Source organism: Hyposmocoma kahamanoa, unplaced genomic scaffold (genome assembly GCF_003589595.1).
Source record: "Hyposmocoma kahamanoa isolate Upper Pololo Valley unplaced genomic scaffold, ASM358959v1 64, whole genome shotgun sequence".
In the NCBI taxonomy this organism is placed as follows: domain Eukaryota; kingdom Metazoa; phylum Arthropoda; class Insecta; order Lepidoptera; family Cosmopterigidae; genus Hyposmocoma; species Hyposmocoma kahamanoa.
This window is the reverse complement of record NW_020653852.1, coordinates 8,047,842-8,069,106: the sequence shown is the minus strand read 5'-3', so window position 1 is coordinate 8,069,106 and position 21,265 is coordinate 8,047,842. Positions and strand designations below refer to the sequence as shown.

The following is a 21,265-nucleotide window of genomic DNA, read 5'->3' as shown; positions in this document are numbered from 1 at the left end:
AAAACTAATATACGCGATCTAGATCCGAAAAACAGTTATTTTCTATGAAATTGGAATATTTTAAATAACCAGTACCCTATTATGATAATATTATTATTGTTTTGTTGTAGTTTTATTCGAATCAAGACACGTGATACAACTCTTGCTATTAAATATAGCGAAGGGTAGGGTCTGAAAAACAACTGAAACTGTGTTTCTTACCTTTTGTTCTACATGATAGATATAACTACGGACTATGTTGTTTAGGGATAAATTACATTCATGTAAATAAATATAGTACTGTTTAGTTACTGTATGTATTAACTATAGTGCAGTTGGGTAATTTTCAGATTAGTTTTCTCTGCCTAATTTCGGTGGCAATTTGTATTATTTAAATATTCTAGAGTATTATATATAGTATACTTCATTATAATGAAGTATACTTATTTAATATTCGAATGTAGTATCCTGAAACATTATTTAATATTTCACGATAATAATAATATACTCGATATCAGACTAAAAATAAATATGACCAAGACCAAGACCAAGTCATCACTAACACAACCAAATGCAAAATACGCGTTAATGCGAAGGATATGCAATATGCTAGCGAGTACGTTCACTTAGGCCAAACAGTGTCCATCTAGTGCAGGCCAGGGGAAAAAATTGCTAGACCTGCTAGGTCCATGAAAGATCTTATGTGACCAAGCAGCACACCCATATCTAAATATATACTAAAAGATATCTAATAAAATTTAATTCGATTGAATATTTTAAGAGTTCAAATTCCCTCAAGATATCTCGAAGGTTTCTAGATAATTTAAAGTAAAAGTGGGCACAACTTTATTAGTAGATCACAAGAGTGCTTTGAGAAACTATCTGTAGGTAGTGTTAAGAGTGATTCTTATCTTTTTTCTTAAGTAACCCTTCTAGAATGCTACAAGACCATTTGTAGAATGTAGACAGTCTCTATTTTAGTCTTGTAGACAGTTTTTAGACAATTTATAGCCTATAATAGTTTTCTTAGTAATGCTATTTTAAAACCAAAATACTAAAGCGTTACAAACATAAGACGCAATTCTCTTAATACTAATAGATTTCAAGTTTAATGGCTTACAAAATATAAACTATCAAAATTGCAGCATGGCGAAATTAAATATAGTATTTCTGACGTTTTCGCGCAATGTTTAATCGGTTAGAAAGCGCAAATTGACGTGCGACTTTAAATACATTGTGAAAAGTGATGTAAAACCATAAAAGTAATGCGCTCGCTAAATTTTAAATATTTATGTGTAAAATATAATCTTAATAAAAATATAGTTATCGATTTTCGGTTTTAAATATTTATAGAAAGCTTAAACATACAAAATAACTCACAAAACAAACCATTTCCTAGAAGTTCTAGGCTTTTTCAAGCTAATTTCAACTTAGATTTACTTTTTAAAAAGAAAAGAATTTTTTCTCGGCTACTTCATTCATTCTTTACAAATAAAAATGGCGATAAGAATTTAAAGCTTTTTTCAAAACACAGTCGGGGGAATTTTGTCTATAGCTTTATCTACAGAAAAACTTTAGAATACAAAAAGATTATTTTTACTTCCTTTAGTTTACTTGACCTTGTAGAAGAACTAACACTCTTATGAAGTTTTTATGATTGTCTACAAAACGCGATGTTTCTAAGCGATTTTTCTTTTGAGAGTATTACAAAACCTTTATAAATATTGAGTGTATTATGCAATAAGAAACTGACTTTTCTGTTTTTTTGACCTAGTGTTTTGAGACACTAGGTCAAAAAAACAATTGAAAAAATCCAATTTGTTGCAAAAAAAAAACGTTATTCTGTATAATTATATGGAATGTGTTATATATGTCTAGAAAGGTGGATAAATTCCTTATCATATAAATATAAGGAATATGTTAATGACATACCTAATTTATGTTGGAAGAAATAAAATTTTCATTATAAATTTGAGGTTATTTCTTCACGCTAACCACATTTCACACAATGATTTCACTGTATTTTAATGATAGACGGCACAATACACATACACAACATTGAAGTATAGTAGTTTACGCGCTCATTTCAATTGTTTTTATCATTTCACAATATGGAATTACTTCACAATGTTTATTTATTTGTCAACAAACAAATGCCGGCCATGACCGACCCGAGCGCGAATTACGGCTATTGTATCCAGAGTTGCCAATTTGTGGAGAATTCCCCAAATTGTGGGGAGTTTCAACTAGATTGGGGATTTTGTCGGGATTGGCGCTATGTGAGGAAAATGTGGGGATTCTAACATTTTATCATTTTGTTTAATCTATCAATTGCTGATGCGTCGCTAGTTTGATGGTTACTGTTAGAAACACTGTGATGGACTATATTGACGTGTTTATCAACATCGCACATCGCCCGTATTTAATAATAAGAATTATTATAATAATAAGCAGCTTTAATATAATTATTATAAGAGCACTTGGTTCTGAATTGTATCTTGGTTGTGAAATTACCAGTCCGTGCGTGTTGAGTTCGCGATTCTTTCTCCCGCTTATGTATGAAGCAAAACTAAATCAGCTATTGATAAACAAAACCGAGCAGTTGGTACTTCCACACCACAACTTACCACTCGTCAACTTTAAATATTAAATATACGTCGAAATTCATTGATTATTTCTAACGTTAACTAGTGTCACCAAATGCACAACAAATAATCAATTAACTTAATTTTGTAAGGCAAAGAAAAATGATTTTTTGGTCAGACTGATTACAGATTAATGTTGAATCTAATTAATATTATAATTAATATAACTGCCTTCGTGACCGAACGGTTACCATGCCGGACTGCCATGCAGAGGTGCCAGGTTTGATTCCCGGGTCGGGAGAAAAATTTGTATGCCCTACATTTGTTTCTCTCGTGAGTTTGGGTGTAATTTGTGGTTGTCTACGTGTGTCCATGGCACCCGCGACACAGGGTTTCCCTAGTACGGGGCTATGTTGAGTGTGTACGTTATTATTATTATTAAAATAAATAAACGATTTAAGGTCATCCGATTTTATAATTAGTTTACTTTTTACATTCTGTTTACATTCACAGCAAACGTAATAGATTATTACATTCTTTATTATATTTTTAAGCGATGTATTTCTCATAATTAATAATAAATTGTAGATGCGAGGAATTTGTGGGGAACATGAACTTTGCTCTCCCCAAATTTGAGGATTTTAACCCTGATTTTTGGAGATTTTGAACAATTGGCATTGGCAACGCTGATTGTATGGAATGATGTGATGTAATGACTTAACATCCAAGGTTCACCACCTCCACTAGATCTTTTAATATTCTTTACTTTATCCATTTTGCATGAACTCTTACAACGTCCAATAGAGTAAAAACCCTAATTGTAGTATTTTTAAAAATAAAATCTACTGAAGACACGCTATAACGTGTTTGTTAATAAGTACAAACACTACAGAATGTCTATAAATGAAATATACCTAGAATAAACTTAAGAATACTAGTTTTTAGAGTATTTATAGACTTTACTGGATTTGTACAGAACAATTTTACTAAAAAATAATCAGTTGTTCTACAGATGAACTTAAAATAAGGACTATAAGAGTAAATCTTAAGAGAGATTACACTTAATTAAGTTGCTTGGTATTAAGAAGGTGTTAAAATTTTGACTTGAGTGAAATAAGTCTATAAGAAAAATTTCTTTTTTCTAAAACCATTTATAGAGTACTATTATCTAAATCAATATCATATTACGACTGTTTATAGATATAACAGTGTTAAGGTGTATAAAGTGTGCTCCTTGTGAGGGGTACTACTCTCCCTATGTCTCTAAAAAAGAAGCTGATGGGCATGTGTATCTTTCCCATATTAATTAATGGTGCGCAGACTTCGTTATTTATGAAGATCCAAAAGTACAAACTCGGGATCTGCCGACTAGTAATGAGCGCAACATACTTATTGTAAATCGGACGGACCGAATTCGGACCACGACACTGCGTTCCAAACTTAGATTGCTGATGTAGCCCAAAAAGCTGCGAAGCTGAAATGGAATTAAACTGGTCATATCTGCCGCATGCCTGAAGACTTGTATGCCAAGGTAACTACCCAGTGAAGCCCAAAAAGCATAAAGCGCGCGGCAGACCGAGGAAGCTGTGGCGTGACGAACTGGATGCGTAAGCATAAAGCTTGGGTACAGTTGCTCAGGATCGGGATGCATAGATGGATCAGGGGGAGACTGCTTTGCCAAGCAGTAGGATACATCAGACTAATTGTAATTGTAACTTAAATAATAAAAATTGCCACCGAAATAAGGTAGAGAAAACTAACCTTGCCCAATTACACCTTCTATCACCGATCATGTGACCTATAGCGTATAGCAAAACAACACCTTAAAGAAACACTCCGTTTACAAGGTTGTGACCTGAGCTTATCGTCGTGGCCCATTAAGCTCCTGTAATATATTTGGCTGTCCAATAAATTCGGGTAAAGGGCCCACTTGGATAGATAAACCGGGCTTAAAGCTAATATTCCTTCGCGTTGGACACGTGCCAGTACGCAACAGGTAAGGTTACTCTCGTTGGTATATCGCGTTAATGACAGGGCATAGGATATGCTTGCGCATCTTTTGTGGAATAAGGCTTTATCTGCAAAATGACAACCTTTATAAATATTATATATCTTATGAATATTAAGAAAAAATTATATAATTTTAATAATAGATTTTTTTTAATAATAATTAATATATTTTGATTATTATATGTGAAGTCGATAAAATTAGGTTTTTGAATGACTAGAAAAAGTATGACAAGTTTTTGCAAAATTTATTTTCATGACACTGCTTTAGATAAAGAAATTAAATTTTCTTCCACAAATTTTTTGTTGTTTCCCCTTTGGATCCTTAAACTTCTTTTTCTATTTTCGTCGTTTAATCACCGGAGGCTTCAACGAAGAAATTTGTATTTTTTTATATTTCAATTAACTCCTAATACTTAGCTACAGAATGAGAACCCTGAACCTCTTACGTTAGGTCTCACTTACGTCTAATATTATTATTAATACCTTTTTATGATACCAAATAACAAGACGAAGACATCGTGCATCTGGTGTTAAGCGACACGCCAGTTAATAACAATTGCAGTGCCACTCAGAGCTTTAAATCGCAAAGATCTGAAAGGCACTGCCACTGCGCCCGTCACCCTGAGACATAAGACGACAAGTCCCATGTGCCTGTAATTTTACAGCTTGGCTACAGAAATAGATAAGTTGGCAATACTACAATATTTATAATTTTTCTAGTGCAAATACGGAGGCATCACTACGAACCTGTAACTTTTTATGACTCTATTTATTCTATATAGTTCAGTAGCAGTAGAGCTTCTTGTGAAAGAGTTCGTCCAGGGAAGTACTGTCACCTTATCTATTTTTGCCTCCAAGCCGTAAGTTCTGATTAAATTACAGTTACATGGGACTTGTCAACTTATATCTCAGGGTGACGGGCGCAGTGGCAGTGCCCCTCACATATTTGTAATTTAAAGCTCTGAGTGGCACTGCACCTGTTATGGACAGGTGTGTCACTTACCACCAGGCCCACAATTTGTTCGTCCCGTCACTTGGTATCATAAAAAAATCCATGTGTCTTGTATGGTTTCGGATTTCCCCATACTGTCCCATTTAAAAAAAACACTGCATAATGAGTGATGTAGATACCTGTAAGTGGCTTACACATAAGAACTGTGCCTTACCTGTTGTCTTTTTATCTAACTTTTTTATGTGTAGTGCTGTTGGTGTTCCAAATAAATTAATAAATACGTACATATTATTATAGTACATATTATTTGGTATTAAAATGTTTACCATTGAATCATGTTGAATTTGATATTCTAGAAGGTACATTAGGCCTGGCTAAATTATCCGAACAGCTAAGCCGAACCCGAGAAATCTCAAGGAATAAATTACTAACCCTCGCATATTCAGTTTCTACTGCTCGCGCGTGCCGATCATGCCGACCCCTGTAACGTGTTTGCAGTATGCCTTTCTACACATATAAGTAGGCAGGCATTTTCTCAAAACATTTGAAAAAGTCACGTTTCGGTTATTATCTACTCTTTGAAATAAATTATTCGATGTGTCCTTACTACGAAGTTTTCAATTCGCCTGATTGAAGACGTCAGTGATCAGTGCCTCTACCATGAGATCACAGTGACAGTTATCGTTAGCGACCACATAAAATGTTTGTATACAAAATGTTGTTTCTTCTTGTGACTGCTAGGGGCACTGTACAATTTGCAATATAAGATTGTGAAGTAATTTAATCGGTCGCTAGCGAAAACTGTCACAGTAAACTCGTAGTAGAGGCACAGAACTCTGACAGTTCGCTGAAGAATATCCTTTCCTTATTTATCTATTTATTTATATATATATATATATATTTATTTATTATATTAATCCCGAAGTTTCGAATCCGAGACTATATAAATCTGGAAAACTCGGACCCACTTCTGACGTCCCTTGTCCACTAAGTCCGAGAAAATATGTATGTCGTTGTATACCTAGAGATAAAATGACACTTGGGACACCTGTGGCATTTTGGACCGTCATTTTTCGGATTCGGAACTGGTACGAATCGGACGTAATACGCAAACGCTCTTAGTCTATACAAAGGCAAAACGTTGCCTTACCTACGCTTAGGCATTACATTCCTGAATGCGAGCCTATTAGAAGTGGTATAGGTAGATTTTTAAATTCTATATAAAGCTATTTTTTCGGATCTAAAATGCGTAAGTAAAATCTGAAAAAAAAAATTTTTCAGTTCGAAGCTCAGTGCCAGTACCACGAGTTTACCGTGACAGCTGTCGCTGTAATCTCATGGTAGAGGTACAGTTGACAAAGCGGCCAGACGCCAAAATCAGTTCGATCATGATCTTTTCGCTTCCTATAATCGCATTACGCATACATAGTAATTTTTTGTTCTCCTTTTAAACGTTACCTGGATTTTGTAAAATTATTCTCATCTGGTTACGATACATACATCGAGAACAACCTTTCCTTACAATTCCATCGACGTTAGCTCTACAAATCTTTGCCGTTATCTAATAACATCCATGTCCGTTAATAAAAAAGTACGAAAATTAGGTTGAAACTGTAACCGAGGGTACCTATGTTATATCATGAGATAAATTGTCCTTTACACAAACACACACATACGCAAGCACGGATAAGTAGAGAGAGATAGAGAGATCTTATTTAATTATATGAGAGAAACACAAGTGTTGCGCGGGTGTCGAAAAGGTTCCATAACACATTTAGACCGGCACATAGCAAATAAGTGACAAGAAGTTCCAGGGTTGAAAATAAAATTAAACAATATTGTGAGTTACTAAAATGTTTCGGCTTTTGGTGGAGTGGTCATATTAAACTTGTGATTTTCTACCTGTGTAGGTACCATCGCCCTTCCTATTTATTTTTATTTAACACCCCAAGGCCCCGTGTAATGTTCACACATTTTCGGGTATATGTAAATATTAGGTATTTAAAAAGTACATTGTGTTATGTTAAAAAAATGTAATCATGTCACCGTTTTGAAAAAAGGTATAGTTTTATTTCAGAGAAAAGTAAACAATCTATATACATTCCTGGTTTTTTTTTATATATGTATCCTAATATATAATTTAGTATTATAATTTTCGTAAATATTCGTACAATGTGTTTTCATTCCAAAGCATCCAAATACAAGGTTAATGTAAATCAGCGAACAAAATCGAAATGTAATAATTGTAATTAGTAACGTGGATTCTGTTAAAAAAATTCTTGAATGTTTTTGAAATACAATATTATTCTTATTATCACGTAAACGCTCAGTGCATATTGTAACGAAAATATCGCATTCAAATGTAGCGCTAGAAATTTATTTATTTATTTATCTAAAAGGAAAACCTAACAACTGCGAGTCAATTACAGATCCTCACAAATAGAAATATAATAAAGAACCCAGCTTAACTGCCTCTGTAGTCGAACGGTTATTATGCTGAACTGCCATGTAAAGGTCCCGGGTTCGATTCCCGGGCCGGGAGAAATATTTGTATGGCCTACATTTATTTCTTTCGTGAGATTGGATGTAATTTGTAGTTGTATATGTGTGTGCGTCCATGACACCCGCGATACAGGGTTTCCCTAGTGCGGGGCTATGAGAGTGTGTGTTATATAATTATAACCTGGATGCACAATTTAACTAATCTATTACAGAAAGAAGATATCCATAATATTAACCTTAGAGCTAAGTCCAAACTCATGGCACCACGATTTCGTTTAACCAAGTTAACGACTCTTTTATGGGGCACTGTATACGTTTTTACAATAAGATTCCGGAGCATATATTAAGTTTATCATTTCCTAAGTTTAAAAACTACATTAAAAATATTTTGATCGAAAAATCATATTACAAACTTGAAGACTACGTGTTAGATAAAGATGTATGGAAAGACGACACGGCTCCAGAATCCACACAAATTTGATTCAAAGTAGATTCCATAGCATTTAAGTTTATTTTAAAAGAGCAATCCCTAGAGTTTCTTGCTCGTTCTTCTCAGGGAATTAAGTCAGCGTAGTAAACGAGCAGTATGTTAATGTAATGTAAATGTGACGTTTTCTAGTGTAAATCTATTTTACCTATGGAATAAATGATCTTTGGCTCTGAGTTTGACTTTGACACAAAACATGACTTATGTAAAACATAAAAATATAATCACAGTTGCAAGTCTTGCTATAAGCTACAGAAATGCCCAGTCAGTGCTCTCCTTGCCGAAACCACACTCGAATTGAAAAGATCTAGTTCAAAAGAATTACGTAGAATTATTTTTTAATTTAATAAATATTCATTTTTTTTGTGAAACTACGCCACTACTTTTTTACAATTACATAGAATGTTAAAATTATTGCTTGCAAGCCACTAAACTCATTTTGTCTGTAATTAGTTCGGGCAGAGGGTGGAACCAAAGGTGAATTGTGTAGCAAAGATTTAGAAGGAACTCTCAAAAATGTTATACAGGTTGGCCCATTTACCAGTGGTCCAAAGATGTTTTTAGATAAAGGACATTGTAAAAACCCATTTAAAATAAACATTAATTCAGCGAAAATCAATAATTTCGAAGTTATGATTTTTATGTTCTTTTTGAAAATGTTCTATTCTAGTCATTAAAACCACTCTAGTTAGAAATCTATTATACTAAATTAATTGAAATTTGGTACGGATGTAGTGTGACCATGTTTTTTTTTTTTTTTCATTTTGTGTTTTTTCTTAGATTGCGCCGTAATTTAGACATTTAGGAGATTTTTTATTTGTTCACGAATAAAATGGACCGCTATCTAAGGGCCATTTTGTATATTAGTATATGTTCTATTATGTCCGTAGGGAGTCTGAAAAACGTTTTTCATACAAAATGTGGGTATACTTCCTTGGACCTGGAGCATGAGTTTGCTAGGTTTTAAGAGAATAAAATAGACACACATGTTAGGCCATCGCACGTGGACATCGAATATCATTTTTTGTTTGGTTTACATTGCTTCTTTATTTACGCGTTCACTTCTAGAGCTGTATAAATTAACAAGCAACGTATGCAATAAATGATTATCACTAATTTCAGGCTTCTTACCACGGTGTGACTTCTTTTCATTTTCCCGATATTTTGGAACGGTTGTACGCTCCATGGTCACGGGTTGACTGGACGGCGGCAGATGACAGCTTTAAGAGCAAACATATCTGTCTACCCTCTTGCGCTGTCGACGACTATTACCTTCATCGCGATTTGTTGTGGCGTTACCATTGTCACTCACTTTTTTCCCACAAACCACACTCACTGTATCCACGAGACACTGAACTCGAGGTATTTTTGTTTTTATTGCTGCATGCACTAAGAACCGGATTCCATGCACTGGACAGTGTAAAACCATCGTCACGATTAAATGTTTTGTACTTCATGATCTCGATGGCTTCTCGTACTAATTGTGGTATATAGCGACGTTCAGCCGACAGTATCTGGGGGCTATGCAAATCGATCCAGTGGTTAGTCTCAATCTGTGTGAGATGTGCTATAGCCGACTTCTGCCTGAAATTAGTCATAATCATTTAGTGAATAGCGACGAAAGCCTTAAAATTTATTCAACGTATGCAAAATTTTATCGTGGACTTATTTTTTCCTCGAAGCAGCATACCTCCGAATGAAAAAGTGGGAAGAGCAATCATAAGCACAGGAGAATTAGAGATATTATGTCCTAAGACCGGTAAGACTATATGCCGTATTCCGCACGTCCAAGGACAAATGAGTTAGATACGCTTTTATAAGGGCCCAAACAATTGAAATATCATTCACAGTATGTCCCCTCGAAGCGACGAATATTTGAGAGGTAGTTAATTTTGGATGTTTTTTATAGATTTTTTATTATTATTAAAGGAATATTAAACCGACTGACATATAGTTGACTAAAGTTAATTTATATTAATGTTTATGACATTTCTATTCTATCTCATCTTACTTCAATTTGTAAGAATACGTTATTATACTCATTCGTTTATACAAAGAACTTTGTTTCAGACATCATTATTTTTGCATAATTAAATAATATAGAATATTATAATACATTACTATGCTATTGTCTTATTTCTCACCTCAAGTAAAAAGTCCTGTGATACTCATAATCAAATAAAGAGTCTTTTAAATGAAATATACTGAAGGTAGGCATCCACCAATGTACACAAAGAAGAATGGCGAAAGCTGACCCAATAATTATAAAGTATACGTTGAGCTGTTCATGGACTTCGCTAGTATAATTTTACGTTTTAGTTTATGCCTAGTTATCAATATATTTTTGTATATTTTTAGAAGTCTGGAACAAAGAAATGGTAAAACAATGTATTTTAGACCTTACCTAAAATAAGTAAGTGGTTATTTTATAGTGCACACATAAAACATTAAAGCTATAAAATACCTAATCGAATAATCAATAAAACATTGTAATATAAAGTAAAAATCGATGTGACAAAAGTTAGCAAAGGAGCGTTTTGACAAGAGGCCTCTTGCCAATGTCAATATTGAGATTGAGAACAGTGTGACCATTTGTGGCAGATTTCTGCCATTTGAGCAGATTTAATTTTTAATCATTTTGTATGCGGCAATCATCATTTTCAACTCAATCAACATTTTCATGTTGACGTTGTATTAAATGTGGCAGAGTTTAGCAGATTTGGGAATATTCAGCAAGTTTTTTTGGGAACAAACTGAAAACTTGTTGTTTCTGCGACTACAAACAAACATCTGAAGCGAAATACAAGACAATGTAATAACCTATATCAACGTAACCTATATCAAATTTATAACCTCAGCTTCTACAGGCAGTACTCAATTAGCTTTTTCGATGATTTGAGAATGAATCACCAGTATTGATAGGTCTCTTTAATGCACGTCGTCAAAAACACTGGATCTCAAAATATACGAGATCCTTCCTTCTTTACTATGCATTGGTACTTCACCGAAATCGCAACTACGACAAATATCGCACACTGAGAATAATAATGTCACTACACAAAAACCATTTTTTTTTTAATTTTTATCGTCATGTTGGATTTGAGAGTACGAATTTTACAATGCGAAACCCCCGTGTACGTTGTTTGCCTAGAATTTGCTACATGACGTAATGACGTTATAGTATGTATAAGGAGAACATCTTTTTCCGTCCTCTCAGGGAAAACGAGAAACCGAGATGCTGACTTTTTTGGTAGTAACAGAGATCGCCGAGCTGTAAAACAATTTACTAGTACCTCGTTGTAGGATAATACCGTAATTTTTTGTATTAAATCTTTTTGCAGTGATTTTGCATTAAAACTCATATAGTACAGGTTTGCTGAGCCAGATCTACGCTTAATGGATAAGTTATAGAGTAATTTATCCTTTTATTTTCGAAGTTTAAAATTAAATTTCATTTGTTTTTATGAATTCTTTGTGACGTTATTGCATAATAAGAAATGTCAATTTACATGAAAAGATTATGAGGAATGGTGACACTAACCGAAATTCTCAAAAATACCTTTATTTTATTGTGGTAGGTGACCATTTCTATAATACTTCTAAAACTACGTAGGTTCCCTTTTGTTTTAGCTGAAAACCGCATTAAAGACCTTCGTTGAGTATAAAAATTGCATTTATCACAATTTTCAGAACTTTAATTGCTCATTATTCAAAATCCAAAATTTTGCATTGTGTCTCTGTCATTCTCAGTGTGCGACATGTGAGATTTTGTAGACAGCAGATTTTGTATTCACGAATTCAGAGAAGTTTTCACACCTTGAAATGTTAAAAGAAAATTTACATATTATGTTGTACTAAATTAAATCTAAAGATCTTTCGTGAAATCGCTTTTTTAGCTGTTAATTGTCAGAGTACGCGTGTTCTTTAGGGATTTTGACGCTAGAATGTGACAAACCTAAGAGCTCACGATTTATAGGTCTGGACAACCGAGTAAACGTTTTCGAGCAATTAATGTTTGTTCAGACGGTATTCGTTCTCAAGTAGGGAACTCTTAAGGGAGTTTGAGATTGAAGCCTACAAAGAACCTTAGTAAGGGACGAATTAGGTATTTGGCCCTTTCGCAAGAAATGCTCGTAAGAAAGCGTCTCTGATTCGTCGCGTCGATTACTTGACTCAAACAAACAAATTCACTATCATATAAAGTATTTATTAAAGTTAAAAGGAATACTATAACGGACGTACTGAATATGGAAACCCATGAAACAGTATTTGCGATATTAAAGACCCTTCCTTAATGTCGCAGATATCTATAAACGGCGGTTAATACCGTACATCAAGTACCCGGCAGTCAGTCGGATGGACGAAAATTTATCTTTTTATATTTCGATGTTATTTTCAACAGTCAATCAATTCAATTTTCAGTTACAATTGCTCATCAGGTGCTTGCCAATCAGTCAAATGGCCGAAAAAGTTGTTTTTTTCGATATTGTTGTTTCCAACAGTCAAAAAAGTAATTTTTCACTGAACAATGGAGACAAAATTTTTTGTTTTTGAATTTCTAAAGACGTTTTTTTAAAATATTTTTTTTATAATACTAAGTGATCAAATGAACAAGTCGTGCGCCTGGTGGTAACCGACACGCCTATCCATTACAGTTGCAGTACCACTCAGAGCTTTAAATCAAATATCTTAGGGACACTGCCACTGCGCCCGTCATCATGAGACATAAGTTGACAAGTCCCATTAGTCTGTAATGTCACGAGCACCTTTCTCTGCCAAACCGGAACGCAATAATGCTCATATTACTACTTGGTAGCAGAATTGTGTAAGGTGGCAGTACTTGCCTGGACGAACTCTTTCACAAGGAGCTTTACGGCTACTGCTATAATCCTTAACAAAGATTAAGCTGTTTATTTGTTATGTTTCAAAAAAAAGCTATTATAATAATTACTAAAAAAACTTAAACTACAATTTCTCTAAACCTTCAGTAATTTAATTAACTGACCAGTAATCGAACCTCGCCAATAATGAACACCCAGTAACTGACACTGATCAATAACAAATGTGTTACTATGTTATATAATTTTGTTCTAAATTTTATTAGAAACGAATTTAAAAGAAGATATCGCAAAGTAGTGACATGTCGCTCGCTGGCACTCACGAAATATTGAACATTACTGTTACATCCAGTTTTGAAGGGCAAGGGTGCTGGTGAAATTACAGGCACATGGGACCTGTCAACTTAAGTGTTAGGCTGACGGGTACAGTGGCAGTAAGTACTCCTCAAAACTCAAACTTTGTCAAACGATTTATTTACCAAGACAACACAGTACATTGCTAGGTAAAATTATAGGAAATACAAACTTAAACTTTACATCTATACATAATAGTACAGAGTGTTTAACATCATGATTCACGTACTGATTTTGAAGGGTAAGAGTGCAGGTGAAATTACAGGTACAAGTCCCACTTGTCAACTTATGTCTCAAGGTGAGGGCGCAGTGGGAGTGCCCCTCAGATCTTTGCGATTTCAAGCTTTGAGTGACACTGTAGTGTTATGGACAGGCGTGTCGCTTTCCAGCAGGCACACGACTTGTTCGCCCCGTCTCTTGGTATCATAAAAAAAAGATCTTTTTATGGAAATGGTCATTTATGTTTGAATCCATATATTCGTTTTAGAGTTTGCTGGAATGCAGCTATTTCCAAGACAGATGTTTATTATACTTATTATTCTTTATATTTATTCTCTATTTTATTTAAGTAAAACCTTTACATTCAAAAAATCTGAGTAGCACTAGAACTGCTACGCACGTCCTGTCACTGTTTGATTGATTGATATCATAAAAAAGCTACTTTTCCATAGTAATAACCTCAAGATTTAAAAAAAGGCGGTTTCTCAATGCATACTATACAAACGTAACATCGAAACTAATGTCTAATTTTAAACATCTTGCATTAATAACTTCGTCCTCTGTCTCCAACTTCGCAACCACTTCACTACACCGTCGCCCCCCAACCCCATCCCACAACTGTGCCCCTTATCCCCACCCCCTATAGCAACAGGTCAGGTCATGACTAAGTAAAACGTATTGGACTTACTCGATGGGACAATATTGCTACGAAACCGTATTAAATGGTTGGTAGGAATCATAATTGTGCATATTACGTAAGAAGTTTATCTTTGGATAAAACATTTGTCCATTGCTGTACTATTAGTTGAACTGGCAGCTTGGAAGTATTTTTTATCAGTTGTAATACTACTCTAGTCTCCTTGTCATAACTATGACATAAATATTAGCACTTGGGGAATAGTAATTTAATTTGTTTGAAACCTATTCTGCCATATCATTTCGGCGACAACTGCGCTCCGATTGGTTAGCCCGAATTCGAAACAATTGACGGGTGTCGTCAATTGTTACACTTCAAATATACCAGTTTAACTTGAACTACGCTATAATGGACAAAAGTTTACAATTTACACATTTAATATTTAATTACCGATGAAATTTGATTCCGTTTGTTTTGTAATTAGATGTTTTGCTGTTTCTCCCACCCCAGTATGGAACGCCCCCCATATTTAGAGATATCTATATTACAATAAATATAAAATATTTTTGGAATATACGGAGACGTACACACAGGTCAGTTGATGGCGCTGTACTATTTGAGCTTTCTAATTTGTGATTTCAGTGTAAATGAGAGTTGATATTTAAAAGTAATATAAGGCCCATTTGCCTGATGAGTGGCCAGGGATGGATGGTAATAAAACTGAAACTAATTAAAATTAAAAAAAAAACTGCGTATAGGGAGTTGTAGATCTCGGTTCGCTGATTCCTGATTTGTTATAGGTGTCCAGTCTCATGGCGTTAAATATTCGAAAAATCCAACGACTTTCACCTGGCAATGTTAACTTGTCACACGGCAATGTTAACTTATCACACGTCAATTGAAAATATTACTTGTGTCAAATAGCTATCTGCTAATTTTTTTTCACTTGAAAATAAACAATTTTATGCCAATAATTACTGAAAATAATCAATCTCAAGCTAAAAACATTGTGATAATGTTTGTCGCAAAATCAGCGACGAATTATGTGCATCTAAGTCACAGTGTCACGATTTAGAAGCGAGTCTTAAATCTTCAGATTAGTTCGAATAACAAAAAATCTTTGAAATTTAAATGAAGCCAAATCAATGTATGTGATAACATAACTTTTATTGTTAATGATGCTGGTCGGCAACAGTACAGTGTGTAGAATGTAGAAAAAGAGATAAATAGCTTAAATGCGAGTTACTTCAAACTGCAAACGTAAATAAATCTATCACCCACAGTGTAATTTACATGTTTTTGTTTAATTTTAAAATGTGTCAGAAATTACTTAAGGTTTTCTCACACAAATTCATACAGATCTCAAAACATGTACGAGGATAGATAAATTCTGATCAATTAAAATAATATGAAGCAGGTATCTAGTGTATTTTTTCCTACTATATTGATGTTGCCCACTATAAATTTAAATTTGTCTAAGTGCCATCAGACTCTGGTACACCTATAATAACTCAGTTTCGCTAAAATGTCGATTACGTTACATAAGGATCACAGAGTAGGTCAGATTGGAGCTTTTATACGTGAATAGGAATTCCAAACTCTTAGCCTCCTTCCCCATTTAATACTTAAAAAAACGTCCTTTATTTAATATTTAATTTCAATGCTTTTAGCAAACGTTTTGAAAAGATACTAAAAGTGATGAAATTTCACCAGTTAAAATTTTTTTAAAGCGAGATTTATTCACATTTGTTGAAGTTGTTGTTGAAGCTGTTACATAAAAAATACTTAATGTACTTACGTTACTTTACTGCCTGTGTGGTCGAACGGTTACCATGCTGCCACGCAGAGGTCTCAGGTTCGATTTCCGAGGCAGGAGAAATAATATTTGTATGCTCTACATTTATTTCCCTCGTGAGATTGGGCGTAATTTGTGGTTGTTTATGTGTGCGTCCATGACACCCGCGATATAGGGTTTCCCTGGCTATGTTGAGTGTGTGCGTTCTTATTATTATAAGAGTACTTAATTTCGTAAATATTTTACGGAACATACAATTTGCACGAAATCATAGAATTATCCTCTAATATTTCTCTGTAGAACTGGTTGGAATAGAGGCAGTATTACTATTTAACTTTCTGGGGAAAAACTGTTTTGGAAAATCGTATTGTCATTTATTATACCAAGAGCGAACACAAAGAAAAATTCCTTTGATTCGATGGGCCTCACTAGGGCCACCACTCTGCCTACTAAGCTACAAGATCGAGTCAGCAGACCATACAAAATTCTTTGTTGTATTGGGTTTTTTCAGCTTTCAGTAAGCATGACAAGGAAGTAATGGCATATAGACGCAGGCTTGATTCCTGTTAGGTCGAAGGAATTTTTCTTAATGTTCTATCTTTGTATTAATAATTGTTTATATTGGAGTAATTTCCTTAATAAAGTAAATTAATATCAATCGTGGGATTAAATAGCGGGGTTCCTCATAATGATGTATACGTTCTACAAGCAACTCTTAGAGCGGTTACACACGGCGGCTTTTAGCAGCGATGCAAACGCGATGCAGTCGCTTAACGTTTGCCTTTACACACACGCGCGATTTAAGCAGCGATGCAAACGCGATGCAAGCGCGCCACTGCATAGAACTAACGCGCGCTTGCATCGCTACACTTGGGATTTATAGGCGATTGCATTGATGCAATTACGCGTTTGTAACGATCGCCTATAAATCGCAAGTGTAGTGATGCTATCGCGCGTTTCGCGAACGCGCGTTTGCTTCACCGCGGAAAGTCACCGTGTGTAAACACTCTTAACATTATAATAGCCCTGTATCCAGTCAACAATGAAGTTAATTATGGTTAAGTGATTGTAGCAGTATCAATCTTTCCCGTTTAATTTTAGCGTCATGCCCGAGACGAAACTCTCCATTATTAGTTTATTCAACACGATACTATTGTTTTATTGCAGTAAAATATATTAACATATTTCAATTCCATATTTCGAGTTTCATATTGTGATACATAAAGCTGATGTTCGTAAAAATTGTGTACTCATTCCTAGAGATTATATTTTATCTTTAGCAGTTATTATGTTATTTTCGCTGGTGATGTTGAAATTATATAATGTCACTAATGGACGAATCTAAATTTACGTCACAACTTCGTGAATTCTGTATCGAACTGTATACTCGTAAAGAACGTTTTTTAGAGTACTCTTGGGCTTTTTCACGAGACCCTTGTTGACCTTCATATATTCACCTACTTGGAAAAACATAACGAAATATTAAAGTACAACCCGCTAAAGTTAAGGGATTGTATTTATATCTTTCTATTTTCCTTGGCAATTACAATTGGTATGATGACATGAGAGAGGCACAGCAAATGCTATGCTGAATTTACTGGTAAGAAAACAAACATCTACGATTAAAGTCCTTATGAATATTTAATACGAATCCAATATTAGGATTCTTTAAAAAATCAATACACCCTACATTATCAAGTTCGCCTGGTAAATAAAAAAGAGTGCTGTATTTTTTATTTGTCGTGCGAATACTTTTATACGGTGCCTGTGTAGTGTAGTAAAAATAATTTATCGATTATCGATAACATGTAATGGAAAACATTAAACCTGTAATCGTTCAAACGATAATACTATTTGATTTGAATATGAATATTATATAAACAAAATCTTTATAATAAACGTTTAATGGTATTGGAATTTGGACTCAAGTGTACTACGTAAAAAATTGATTCAAATACTTTTTGCGAGTTCTTCAATTAATGTGGTTAATAAATTGCTTTTTAATGAGAAAAAAGCAAATTCTATAAAATTTAAATTATCTAGATAGATGGCGAAACATTATATATAAAAACAATATAAATACAAAAAATATTGTGTAGAGACAGTCCCAGGTTTTTCTACATTAGTTTTGATTAGAGTGACCCTCCCTACCGACCCTTTGGGTATGTGAGAAGGGCACTATGACCTGCGCGAGCATGCCCGCCCAGGGACCATTTAAGTTAGGTCCTAACCCCAGATAAGCCCGTTTGCAAGGACTTCTTCCGGTTCTCCGTAAGGCTAGTGCCTTAGGTGAACCGCCCTGAGTGCGCGTCCAACAACCTCCCTATTTTCCAGTTAGGTACCGGAGCTGTAGGCGGTCCCTTCACGTCGCGTAGATACTGTCATGTTTGTAGGTATAAATTTAGATGCTAAGTTACGTCTACAAATAAATAAGGTACCGCAAAGGCTCAGCTCTGCTATGTACGCTATTAAAAAAATACAAAAACTTCCAAACATAAAAACCGCCAGATTAGTTTTTTTTATTGATAACAATTGACGGAACGAACAATTTTTGTCTTTGCAGTAATACCGCCGACATTAATAGGCTCTTTGTCCTGCAAACCATGATACAAGGGTCATTTACAAACTGGGCCGCAGTGTCTCTGAGAGAATACGTTGAAAAAGTTAATTTTCTTTCTGCTATCACAGTATATTTATAAAAATGTTTTGTTAAGAAAAATAATCATTTTTAACGGAAAAATTGCAATTTCTTAAAGTTTTATCGATAAACACGCTGACATATCTACCTACACACCGTATTACATACTAGACTAGCTCCAAGCTTCGAAAAGTAAATTATATTCCCGAGAGGACGGAAAAATTCGGATAGGGAAGCGAAAATTATGACGGGAATGGGAATAGGAATTGGGAATGGGGAACACATCAATATCGTGGTTGGATAAGCTTTTCCAAAGACAATTTTGGAAGTTCAGTTTCATTCTATTGATTGAGCAGCTTTTGAGTCGACGTTTCTTTTTTTAATAATATTCATCAAAGAAGCAACTTAAATGAGGCTAGCTGAGCTGGCAATAAAGTTGTTTTTTCGATCTCATGGAGACATAGCGTAGGTAACTTTATAAGATCAAAGATTGATATTGAATTGCGATTTCGACATAAGACTTGTTTTGAAAAGTCTTATGAATAGAGGTGAGCGTTTTAATTATTTCATCGGCAGTGTTGGTGGTGATCATTATCTTGGCGTGAATTCATTTATCACGCAGTCATTTACTAGTATCAAATCATTTTAAAACGTATAAAAAAAAGTAAGTTTATTTAATGATGTAGAACAATTCATCGATAGGAATGTGATATAATTTTTTATTACTTAAGATTAGTTTTACAATTGCCCACAATCTAACCCAAATGCCACACAGATACCGGACGCCGCCTACACGACTTCATTTAGTATGAATCCACGCATTCGATGCGAGCACCGCGGTGAAACTTGGGCGCGCCGCAGAATCGCGCGGCTTGTGATAATGAGAGCGTACGAGTAACATGCGGCGCGTGGTGAGGTGCCATGCGGGTGCTGCCGGTGCCTTGCGTCGTTACAACGCTATGAATTTGGCGCACCGAGTGCTTCCCGTAACGTAAAGTCGCTTTCTTATGCATCGCAACACCTCTCCCCGCTTAGTCTCCTGGCCCCTTGTCAGGTGTGCACTTGTTTCGTCGCTGCGCGCCGTTATAACGCATCATGTGGCATGTGGCTCTAATTTATATGTGGTACAACGCAGCATACAGTCCAGTTTAGGCGTTGCAATTCCGACGCAACACATCATGAGGCGTCGCTCTAACCTGACAACCTGATGCAGAGCGAAAATTTGGATTAAGATGGTATACTCGCTCACCTATTAAAATTTAATAACAATAACGTCTCAGACAACCGCACCATTTTTTTATAATACCAAGTGACGGGATGAACAAGTCGTGGGCCTGATGGTAAGCGACACACCTGTTCATAACAGTTGCAGTGCCACCCAGAGCTTTAAACTGCAAAGACCGGAGTGGCACCAAGCCCATCATTCTGAGACAAAAGTTGTTAAGTCCCATGTGCCTGCAATTTCACCAGCACCCTTAACCTTCAAAAACGGAACATATTTGCTGACATTACTGCTTGGCTGCAGAAATAGGTAAGGTGGCAATACTACCTTGGACGAACTCTTTCACAAGGAGCTCTACTGCTACTACTAACTGACATCTCCTTTTTATTTTTCACAGCATTCTTGTCATAGAGGTCCTATTCACGGCGGAGTATGTTTGTTAGAGGTTGATGTAGCTCGCTTCACTATATCTCATTTCTCTCTGATAATGGGCTCCATCGTGCGTTCATGTAAAAGACCAGCTGGTGCTGATTTTATTTGATTTGTCCATCGCATGGGTAACCTTTCGCACTGTCTAGTGCCCTCTACTCTATTTTGCACGAAAAAACGCTCTATGGAGTCAATATTTCGTAACCGACATGCAATGACACAATGCGTTCATAATGACTATCAATTATCAATGTAATTTCATCAAATTACCTGCTGTCAATATATGGAATCTCGTGTGATCTTACGAACGAAAAAAAATCCCTTCTAAAGTGCTACGCTTAGCCGTGAGGTAGGCGATAATTTAGGTCAGAATACGACCAATAGACCCACTTACTAGCTGTTCCTATAATGAACTAAGAAGCATAACGCTTTATGCGAATTAATAGAACACGTATAGTATGAGATTTAAATTCTTTAGTGCATATATGATCAACTATACATAGAAGCGAGCGGGAAATGCCGTAAGCAACTTTATTATATTTCCAACCGTTTCGCATTAATACCTTGTGACTTCTTTCCAATCACATTTTTATTTCATATTTTTATCAAGCACTATAA

The 21,265-nt window shown here is 35.0% G+C and overlaps 1 protein-coding gene across 1 annotated transcript in view; it reads left to right on the top strand.

Moving 5' to 3' along the window:
- The window catches only part of LOC113231013 (high affinity cAMP-specific and IBMX-insensitive 3',5'-cyclic phosphodiesterase 8), a 448,718-nt gene that overhangs the window by 105,540 nt on the left and 321,913 nt on the right, over positions 1–21,265 (top strand). The gene's annotated exons all lie outside the window — the stretch shown is intronic.